Source organism: Falco punctatus (assembly GCF_963210335.1).
Source record: "Falco punctatus genome assembly, chromosome: 7".
NCBI classification, from domain to species: Eukaryota; Metazoa; Chordata; class Aves; order Falconiformes; family Falconidae; genus Falco; species Falco punctatus.
The window spans coordinates 44153537-44165185 of NC_137587.1; positions in this window are offsets into that span (position 1 = coordinate 44153537).

The window sequence follows — 11649 nt, forward strand, 5'->3', positions numbered from 1 at the left end:
ACTCCGCTCCTCTGCCCCATCGAGGTTTTCTCGTGGGTAAAGCCCTTCTGTGCCAGCACCCCACGCTCGCCTGAAAACCCGACCTGCCATATACCTCATTGCACGGCCCCACGGCTGCCGTGCCTCACTCCAGCTGTCATCCCCCTCGAAGGGGCCAGGCGTGGCAGCTGTGCATGGTAATGCCCTAAGAAAGATGCCGGCTTCCTCCCATTGAGTCTTTCCGGCTGCTGGCACACCAAAGCAGTGCTGTATTGATTTGCTTGAAGGCGATGGTTGAGTCCCTCATAATTTATTGAAAGCCAGCCGGGTGGTTTTTGCTGACTCCCACGCCTTATGCGGCTCACATTAACAGCAATTGGGTGCCAGCAACAAGCTGTTTTTGAGAATATAATCCCTCTCACAGAGCATCTTCCAAGAAAAAAATAATATGCAGGAAGAATGCACCTCGAGACTTCAAGCGTTTTAGCGTTGGTTTGTTTGCTTTTTCCCAACAGCTTGCCTTTAAGGTACATCATTTCTGGCATCAGGTTTCCTCACGTAGAGACCATTTAAGTACTTAAGGTGCTCTCTATGTACTCAGCCAAATGTTTTGCCAAGAAACCTAGAATTTCTTTGCTTTAAAGGCATAAAGTCTTCCATCTGAGTCTTAATTATAGGGTTGAATACACAATGAAACTACAGCTAAGCCCCTACATGTATGGAATGTAACACCACTTCACTGCACCTCACCTGAAAGACAACTTGTAAAAAAGCCACAGATGAGTAATAAACTGGAAGGACACTAATAAAAAAAGAGAAAGATTGAAAAAAAATCCCTCCAGTAAATAATTAGCTTTTTTTCTGATTATGCTCCTCCTGATAAAAGACAAAGAGCTCTGTCAGGAAGTGACTCCATCTAAGAACCTACTTCCAGAAAATGTGGGTTTAGTGGTCTAGACCATCTGCTCATGGTCAGGGGAAGGGTGGTCTGAACCCACCTGCATTCAAACTGCTCTGACATGGGTGCCGAAGATCTCTTGAATTGTGCTCCTGAGCTGTGTGTCCCAGGGGATGCAGCAGGAACCATGGAGTCTCAAACCTCCCCTGGGAGAACGAAGTCCAAAAGCCATCACTGCTGGGACATGTCCTTGGTGCTATTAAAGATCTGCAGTGCTGGAGTCAACAGGAAATTTGCCCGGGTTTCTGTGGGCTTGAGGTCAAGCCCATCTGCAAGGCTCATTTTGCACCTGGGCAGGGGCTGAGGTGGCTCTGGGTGTGTGGCAAACCCAGATGCTCCTTCAGGGCTGCCCTGGGGCTCTCCAGAGCACAGCAAAACTGTGGGCAGTGGTCTTACGGCCATGCCTGAGCCAGCCCGGACCCCAGCGGCACCATGCCCCCCTGACTCTGGCTTCCCACTGCACCATTTGGCATGTCAGGGCTGTGCCGTGGGGTTTTGATGCCGTAAACCAGTGTGGATAAAAGGGACCGCCCAGCTCCAGGGAAGAGGAAGGAGCGTATGGGCTTTCCTTCCAAGGAAGGAGAGGGGACAGGACAGGCTGAGCTGGGACAGTGCACAGGGTGGAAAGCCCTGGGGAGGGAGGTTTGCTCTCCACCGCCACAGCAGCTGGCTTTGTCTTTCCCCTCCTTGTGGGTGATGTGCTGCACGGTGCAAAGAGCTGAAGAGCAGAGCGGAACTCCCCAGATAAATCCCTGGCATGGCCAGATCATCTGCTCAAGGACAGGGGCAGGAGGGTAACAAGCAAAGAGATGGAGTTAGTGCTGCCATTACTTCGAAAGAAACATGCACTGCATTTCTTAGCAGGGGAAGAAGCCTCATCAAAGCATACCTGAAAGGAGGGAGCATGCTTTACCCAGAGCACATAATCTTCATTTTTAACCTGTAATTTATTTTTTCCATTGAAAGATCAAATTAGCTGCTTTAACTCCATCCCTAATTAAATGTTTTCCTTTTTTCCTTTTTCCAAATGGCAAATTCCTGCAAATTCAAACAAGTTATATCACCTGGCAGAATTAATTTTTAGTCAGGACATGCCTGTCATTCCAAACAAATTAGATATCTGAAGGGGTTGGTTTAGCTGCATTTCTGCGCACTAACCAAACCAAGCGGTTATGATCCACATGGTGCCAAAAACGATGTTCTTCAGGTGACAGCAACCCCTATGCATACCTGCACCTCACTGAATCAAAGAGTAAACACCCATTGTACCCAGGCATATGCCGCTGTGGGTCTCTGAACCAATGTTTAATGACCTTGTCAGGGAATGTGTGTGCCGTACTCATACATTTTTAAGAAAGCATAATGGTGCTTTTGTCTTCTGTTTTTTCCTGTGTGGCAAGTTGCAGCTAGTCTTCAAACTTAGCTTAAAAACTTCACTTATTACTTCTGGACAGTTCTCTTGCCAGTTCTGTGCTTTTTTTTTTTTTTTTTTTTTACCTCCCCTCTTCAGCTGGGTGTCTCAGCAGATATCGAACTTTCTTTTTTAGTGCTGTAATTGATAGTTTGCAAACCAGTTGTGTGTCTGTGCATGTGCGTATCTGCAGACTCACAGTCTCCAGTTCATTGAACAACCATACGGTAAGAGCATAACTTCTGCCCGAAGACCTAAAATAAATGCTAACGCTCTGTTCAAAGGGCCCTGGTGTTTAGTGCCTCCTTTATTCAGGAGGGAAGTTCGCCAGGGAGCTGCCTTTGGCATGTGCCAAAGTCCCACTAAATTAAAGACTCCACAAGCTTTTACACACACTGAGAACAGCAAAAATACAGGATTCACAACCAAAGTGAAACATTCTCTCCTCCCCACCTGGAGGCTTTCAGGAGAACTTGGAGCTCTTTTTGCCTGTGTTTGTCTTGGTGTGGGCATGGGTGTGCAAAGCACATGTACAACTCATCAGCCTGCCCGAAATCCACAGCTACAGGACTGGAAAGTTGCTCTTTCTGGCATCTAAACCTGCAGTTCAACCACAGAAAGGGACACCTCATTACAGATAAAATCACAAATTGCGCGCATACACCCAGAAAGCTGATACAGAAGATTCGTATAAATTTCTTGGAGCCTGTCATTGGCATTGGGAGGTTCAAGAGGATGTTTGGGATTAGGAGGTTCAAGAGGATGTTTGGGATTAGGAGGCAATAGGAGCTATTCATCTGGAGTAATTGGAAAGAAGTCAGGGCTCTTGACAACTTTTTCAGTGCAGCTGTGGATTTTTCATAATTCCTTACATTCTTCTTTTTAACTGACTTTTAATTACCGGAGAGCAGTGTTCATGGCACAAAAGCAGGATTCATCTCACAGTGTTTACAACATTGCTGTTTTATCAGAGCTCCCTTCACAGTCATGCAGCTTCTAGAGAAGGATAGATGTAGTTGATTTTGGGCATCTATTTTAGCATGAGATAAATCCCACTTGAAGCCACTCTAATGAGACAACAGCAGGCTACATGGAAACCAGCTAGATAGAAGCACCTGGGGCTAGGGAGATGGATTTCACCCTAGGTAAAATTGAAGTGTTGGACAGGTCTACCCACCAACTACTTTTGCTGCAAAATTTGTAGGAAAATTAGTCAGGGAGCTGGAGGAATCTGGCTCTAGGCAAGGAACATTATAATCTCCTGGCAGGAAGAAAAGGCATTGGGAAGTGAACAATTAGGGAAGTGTATGAATATTAAAATCCTAATGGCTCCTGAGATGCCTATTAACTCTGCTAATACCTGAATGGAGTGGAAGACACACAATGAACCTTCCTAAAGAAAATGAATATGAGGAATAAGGGAGCCTTTGATAAGCTCATTTTACTTACTACATGCCCTCTAATGCCTCTTGGGAGCCAGCATCCTTCTGGAGAGCAGCTGAAGCAGGGAGACCCAGAGCTCTTAGTCTCAGCCATGGAGCATTGCTCTTCCAAAACCACCTGAGAGCATCCTCAAGCATGCTGAAATGTGGGGGAGCATTGGGAAATCTCCTTAAGGGTTTTGAGATTTGGTGTAACGAAATCTCAAAGAGCCAAGCTCAGATGATTTGCCAGGAGACAGAATCACTTGCTTATCCTCCCATTGCCTGAAGGACAGCTGTGCTGTAGGCAGGGAGGAACCAGAAAGGTGGGCCAAAGGACCCCATTCTCTCCCCGTTGCTTCACCACATTCCATAAACGTAGGTATGAAACACAACCAGCTCTGCAGGGTAGGCACTGGAAAGAGGTGAGAACAAAGGATGGAAAGACACTACTGGGAGGGTGGGAGCAAGGCCCTGCAAGGGTGATTGAGACATGCTGGGAAGGGGACTGAATTTCATCACTCGTACCTCAGCCTAGTGTTTCACTCCCAAAGACCCTACTCTTCACCCTGGATCAGGAGCTGCTGACTTCATGCATTGCACCCCCATGACGCCCCATACTGCAAGCCTCACAAGAGTCTGCCCAGAGTCACCATACCATGCTCCAGGGATGGATACACAGCTGAGCCCCAAGATAGTCAGGAGATGTTGCTGTGGGCAGGATGAGTCCCTTGCCCCAGTCATGTGGGTGGTTCAGCAGCCCCCATATCCAGCTCCATGCCTGCTGGTCCCACTCCAACACTTCCCATGTGCTCACACACCATGTTCCAGGGATCATGAAATGCCACATCATGCAACCTGCACACACTTTCACACATACCTACAGACAGAGCTTTATAGGTTTATGAATACAGAAAGATCCTAAGTCTATCCATAGTGCTGTAGGAGACCATTATATACAATGTCAGAGCATTAAGGCCAGCAGTTTGAGCCCTGTACACATGCCCCACATGAAGATAACGCTTCCTATCCCAAAGTGCTTAAAACCGAAACACAAGAGCAGGGGCAACAGGTGGACACAGACAGCCAGGCTGGAGGGAAGCACACGGCAAATAAGGAAACCAAGAAATGCATGGAGTGCTGGTGAAGCTGCACGTCCTTTTTATTGAGATTGGTGGCCAGTTCTTGCAAAGTATTGCACAAAAAAATTCACATGCTCCGTTCTGTGTTGTGCAAGTAATGCTGGAGACAAAAATGTTTCAGCCATAACCATACGTTCTAGTATGGGCAAACATCAGCAACTCATACGGGCTTGTGTCCTGTACAGCAGATCCCAAATTAGGTATTTTTGTTCAAATGACACTTCTGCCCTTACAGCTTTTCTCGCCAGCTGTCCTATGGAGGACTATGTTCTATATCCGTTTGTTTACCTACTCTGCTGTAGGAACCGTTCCTATGACAGCTCTTATTAGAGAGAACACCTGCAAGTCTGAAACCCTGCTCTCCTTGGTTCAGAAATTAATTGTTCATTTCAATGGGCTGAAACCTGAATCATTTATAAAAGGGGGCAAGCAAGAGTTTCCGAAGTGCAGTTAGAACTGCATATGCAGAGTTGCATCTAGAAGATGGCAGCTTCGGATAACGATTTCCAAAATTCCCCTCTGCCAGCATGTTACATGATGGATTTGAAATGAAAGTCTGAAGTCACCTTCCTTTGTTAACTACCTGTGATGGTAAGTCTCCAGGACCCCTGGGCCTGCTGTAGCAGGCACTATGCAAACATATAGAAAAGGCATAGCTAGGAGTTTACAGTAACACCACAGGATGGGGTTTTTATTCTATTCTGCTCGTTACTCTTTTTTTTTTTTTTTTTAAATTCTGCTTATGAATAAGAGCTGGGAAAAGATTACTTGCAGCTTCACACAGCTCAGAATCAATGGGCAAGGCCAATTCCAGAAAAAACAAATCTTCCACTCGGATGCTCCTTCTGCATTGCTGAAATTAAACTGTCCAACATGAAGTTCACATTCTGGCAATGTTAGATGCCAAGCATCCAGTAGTAGACATCATAAAAGCAATCAAAGATTGCTGCACCAGCAAAGACCCCATTAGTGGCATATCTTATTGGTGTAGCCTCCTCTGGCCAACAGACAAATGCCCGTTGACTGTATCAAGGAGGCCAACCCAGACTACAGCATCTAGACTGAAAACATGCTGTTTAACCCTTTTCGATTTGGCAGAGAACTGTTCTTGGGCAATGCTTGCTAGAAGATTGGGCTTAGTGTCTAGTAAGGTTGTTCCTGTCACTTCCCCAAGAGACATTCCCATAATTTCCCAGAGTACAAAACCAGCAAAAGACATTGTACTGGGTATTTTGCCTTCTCTGTGGGTCTTTCCACACAGCATGTCTGCTGTGCATGTTAGCACACTGCTAGCGCATCTTTAGCAAGGATGCCATGACATGAGCTTTATCAAGCACAAATAGCAGGAGAACAAACCTGCTGGGGACCTGAGCAAGAGTCAGGTAAAAGCAGGGCTGTGATGTTTCCATTGCCCCATTCCTCCTGCTAGTTAGATGAAGAAAGACTGGGTGTATTACAGTGATGGCCTTGCTCTGAAGGCTTTCATCTCTTGGCTACCGACTCCTCCTTACCGGGGGCTTTCTGTGCTCCCCAATTCAAAAGCTCTCCTCCACCACCTTGCTTGTCACTTCCCATGGCTCACGAGTTCCATGGTGGGATTAAGTGGCAGAGAAATACCATTCATTTAAAATTCTGATTTCTGCCCTTTGGCTCTACCCTGGTAAGATTCATGACACAGCTCAGGTTTGTTTCTGCAGCTGAGCAATCATGCCCAGGGCTGACCTTTATGCACTTCATGCTGTTGGGTGGGTAGCAGGCTGAAGATGAAGAGCAAATGAAACATCTGCAAACAAACTCTTCTGTCTTAGAAGCACAAATCTAGGCTTGTTATTTAACATTTGGGCTCTTAAAGGGATACAGCTGAGTCTCAAAAGCATGAAATACCTTGACATGGGCTTGTCCCAGGGGACAGATTTCACAAATGACCTGAGAGGTCCCTTCAACTCCCTCTACAAAAACCAACTTGGGAAAATGAGACTCAGGTATCAGAGTCAGAACCACATATCTGGATGCATATGGTGGCCCAGCAAGCTGCTAAAGCAAACACTGGCAGCACTACCTCTTGACTCGCCCTGTAACACAATAGAGAGCGGCTCTTAGGGCTGATGCTTTGCAGTGCCGTCACCCAAGGAACCACTGGACTCTTCTGGTAAACTAATCCTTGAGGTGAGGTTGGAGGGCAAAGGGCGGACTGAGAAGGATAATCCCCATCTCCTTTAAAAATTAAAAGGCGTGTTCTGCCGCTCTGATACCAGGTAGCACTTGGCTCTGTGAAACACAAAATCCAGCAAATTATGGGTCTGCAAGCTGCCCAGCTCTCAGCTAGGTGCCACCTGAAGGGGTTGCCTGGGTCCCTTTACAGAGGCAGAGAGCTGGCGCCATGGAGTACCATGCACTTTGTGGTGCCAAGTGTCTGGTCTCAATGGGGGCAACCCCCCTGCCAGAGAGCCTCAGAGATGGAGAGACAGCCAAAATCATATCTCCTGCCCATGGACAGTAAAAGCCTGCTTTACTTAGATAGCTCTGTATTTTCAATTTCCAATATTTTACTGGCACCTGCTCCTTGAGAGACACTTCCCTATCAGCTTTGGAGCTTTGAAGCCTGTGCAGCAAGCAGCGCTGGCGGTCTCACAGCCCAGGGATAACAGCCAGGGCTCAGATGGGACCAAAGTTGCATGTACAACCAGCGTAGCTGCCCCTTTCCAGCCTTTCACAGGCTGCCACCTCACCGGGGTTATATTTAGAGAGGCATCTGAAGTGACAGTCATTTTTCCAGTATTTAGGAAATGCTAGTTCTGTCTTCTGGTTCGCTGCCAGGTGTTACTGGGAAACATGTGTTGGGATTATTTTTGGTGCTCCCACCACCAGAGCGCCCATCAATCATGCCTGTGGGGCTGCTTCAAGTCTGTCTGGACCATGGCAGCCTTGCAAAGTCCTCCTGCCTCCCTTGGGCGGGGGGAGCGCAAGCACGAGGAGGCTCAAGGGAGGCATGCAGATCATTTTTGTAAGAAATTCCTGCCACGCCAGGCTTGGCTGAGCCCACCCAAGCCTACTGCAAAGCCTGGGGAAAGGGGTGACGTTTAAAAGGAGTGGGCCTGGGCTGGGGGCATTCTCTGGCTTCGTGATGAAGGCTTCTTCTGCAGTGGTTCCTGGGAGGAGAAGCTGAGAAAAACCCTCTCCTTCCCCAACATGCTGGCTCACAGCAGGGGTTTCAGCAACTGAAGTGTTGCTTCACTTCATGTTGGTTTCTCCCAGGAAGCAGCTCAAAGTTTGCTTTCTGCAGGGGACTTCTTGCTATTTAGAAAACAAAATGCACTAAGTAATTGCTCGTAACTAAGTGAGGCACTGTAGGCCAGCAGAGCATGGAGGGTTTTATAAGTGTTTTTATTGCACAATAGATAAGCTCTGTTAAATCTTTTATTTTCTTTTAAACTAGACTTTTTTTCCACCCCCCCCTCAATGTACTTTGGCCACAGCAACATCAAAGAAGACTGGCTCAAACAAACACTTGCCAGGTCTTGATCATCTTTCTCCTGGACTGGGACAGCCTTTCCCTGGTAGCATTTTCAGGATCCAAATATGCCTCTGTACCTCAGTTCAGGAAGGCTTTTCCTTGAGGTTCTTGGTGCTTCTGGATTTCCCTTCTCCGCCTCTCCCCTTCCTCACAGCTACACTTCCCTTCCCTTTCTGCTCCCCACCCACCCCCACACCACTCCATCTCCTTACTGTGGGCTGACTGCATGCTGAGGTCAGCCCAGGAACGCACCTGGGGGTGGGGGGCTTTGCTGCACCCTGAGCAAGGTCTGGCTTTCCCATGGGCTTGCTGCTGCCGGTGAGTCCCTGCAGGCTGGAGTGAGGGGTGAGCGCTGGGTCCCACACCAGGACATTAGCTGGGAAAGAGCTGCAGTGGCGATAGCTGCCTCACCAGCATCTCTCCATGGGTTCATGCCTTCGATGCAAACTCCTGGGGGAATGGATTGCAGTCATGAAGGCTTGTTTCAGGAAAATCCATGCCCAGTAAAAAGGAAAGGGTTTTCCAACTGACTGAAAATATCAAAGCCCATTCCCCAGTTCTGCATCCCCAGCAGAGACCACAGCCATGGTCCCAAGCCATTGCTTCAAAGCAGCCACCGAGGTTTCTCTCTTTCTCCCACCAAAACTTTCATCTTTCTCTGTTGTACTTCCATAGTCTTAAAACAACATTTTCATCTCCACACTTTGGCCGGCTGCTCCATTACTTTTTTTCACTGGAATATGTACATATATCAAGCTGCTGGTAACTGTAAAAATGTCTTGTAAATAATGTCATTAACAGTTACAAAGTGATGGCTGTGAATTAAAAATTATTTATAGAGGAAATCTGGACACTGTTTAGAACAACTGATAAGACACATAGCTTTGCAATAGGTGTGTGAGACAGAAAAAGGCATGAAATTTCCCAAACGCATTGCTACTGATGGATGGACTTGTCACTATATTGTATCTCTGGTTTCAGCTCCTGCTGTATGTAAGCTTGGAGAAGCATGTTTTTATGAAATCACTTATAGAAGTATTGAAGTTTCCCTGATGGTGATGATTTGTTGATCTGTATTACATATTATGACAAAAACAGATAGGGGATGGCTGATTTGGTTGCTGGGTGTGGGGAGGTCTTGTTTGTGCCAAGACAGACATTCGATGCTCATCCCCTGCAGCTGATGATTTTACTATTCAAGTGGGTTTGTGGAGGTCCCCTGTAGCTATGTATGGTGTCTGCCATCGTCACGAGCCAAACACTCCTGGCAGAAATCGCTGAACCACCCAGCTGCTCTCTTTAAAGTATTCATGCAGGTGTTGGAGTGGTGTCCATATCACCTTTCCACACCTAACACTGACTCCCACATCTCCCTTTTACTTTGTTCTTGTGCACCAAGGCCACCAGCTACCAGTTCTCCATGAAATACTCCTTCTCTGGCTGGGCAAGCAGAGGCACATTGCACAATCAGGGATGAAAAGATCTGTAAAAGGGTGGATTTTCTGCCTGTCTGCTACATCAGAGCAACACAAATGTCCACCCCTTAGCTTGCAGGTCAAAGAAGGGTTCAAAGTAGAAGATACCACCCAGCGCAGGATGGGAAGGCACTAGGGGCCATCCAGTCCAGCCCCCACAACCATGTGAGCATCGCTCATCTCTCCAGTGCTGCCTCTCTATGCTCCGACCATGCGGTGCAGGATCAGGGCTGTTCTCAACACCCAAAACACGTTTCCAGTGGAAGGCCAGAAACCCCAACGTGCCAGAGGAAGGAAGCAAGAGAAAGCAAGTTGTCACTCCTGTCCTGGGCCCAGGCAATATGAGGGGCTTTAATAGGTGGAAATGTCCCTGCTGAGACATATCCCATTGCCCCACCCCAGACTGCCCAAGCCCCTCCCTAGTTATCATTCCCCCTGGGACTTCTGCTGAATTGGAAAGAAAACAGTTTCTTAACATTCTTTTGTTGCCCTTCCCAAAGTGCAGTTTTGGCGATAGCCAAGTTTCTTCTCAGGGTTTCCAGAAATAGGTAAGGAGGTCTGTGCAGTTTGTGTGCACTCACACACAGGGGCCCACAGCGTGCTGACAGCTCACTCAGGCTGGCCTTGGTCACCCTCAAGCTGTACATGCAGCACATGGTGAACAGAATCATAGAATCATTTAGGTTGGAAAAGACCTTTGAAGATCATCAAGTCCAACCATTAAACCAGGACTTCCAAGTCCATCAATACACCATGTCTCTAAGCACCTCGTCTATGTGTCTTTTAAACAATTCCAGGGATGGTGATTCCACCACCTCCCTGGGCAGCCTGTTCCAATGTTCAACCACCCTTTCACTGAAGAATTTTTTCCTAATATTCAATCTAAACCTCCCCTGGTGCAACTTGAGGTCGTTTCCTCTTGTCCTATTGCTTTTTATCTGGGAGCAGAGACCGGCCCCCACCCGCCTACAGCCCCTGTCAGGCAGCTGTAGGGAGCGAGAAGGTCCCCCCTGAGCCTCCTTTTCTCCAGGCTAAACCACACCAGTTCCCTCAGCTGTTCCTCATAAGACTTGTGCTCCAGACCCTTCCCCAGCCTTGTTGTCCATCTCCGGACATGCTCCAGCACCTCAATGTCCCTGTTGAGGTGAGGGGCCCAAAACTAAACACAGGGTTCCAGGTGCGGCCTCACCAGTGCCGAGCACAGGGGGATGATCAGAAGCCCTGCTCAGCTGAGTTTTCCTTTGCCTTTGGGGAACAGGAGATTTCTCTGGTATGCCTCCATGACCCTGGGCACTACCTCCCTGTTCCCACCCAGCCCCGTGCTGCAGTGGCAGCTGCATCTATGCCTGCCCCTAGCACCAGTTGCAGGAGATATCCAGGGAAAAGCAGCTACAAGCAAATAAACCCTGTATCTTGAGGATTATTAAAGGGTGACAACCTTTTCTCTTGGAGCAGGAGCTCTCAAGGTTGTATAGCTCCCTTAAGAGAGGGCTGCCTGCAGTTAGGGTGTATTGCTGGTGTGTAGCTGGTTCACTGGCAAATTCAGTACCTGGAAACACACACAATGTGTTGAATTTAAGAATGGCATTGCTCCTTCCCAGAGTAGGAATTTTAGGTTTGGGAAATTTCTCCAAGAATTATTTGAAGTTGACGTATCATTTAGGAAGTGAGCATGACTGACTTGTTATTGGAGTGATAGAAACTGAAAGATGAAAATTAAACCAAATATTTTGGCTTGGAGGGACTGCA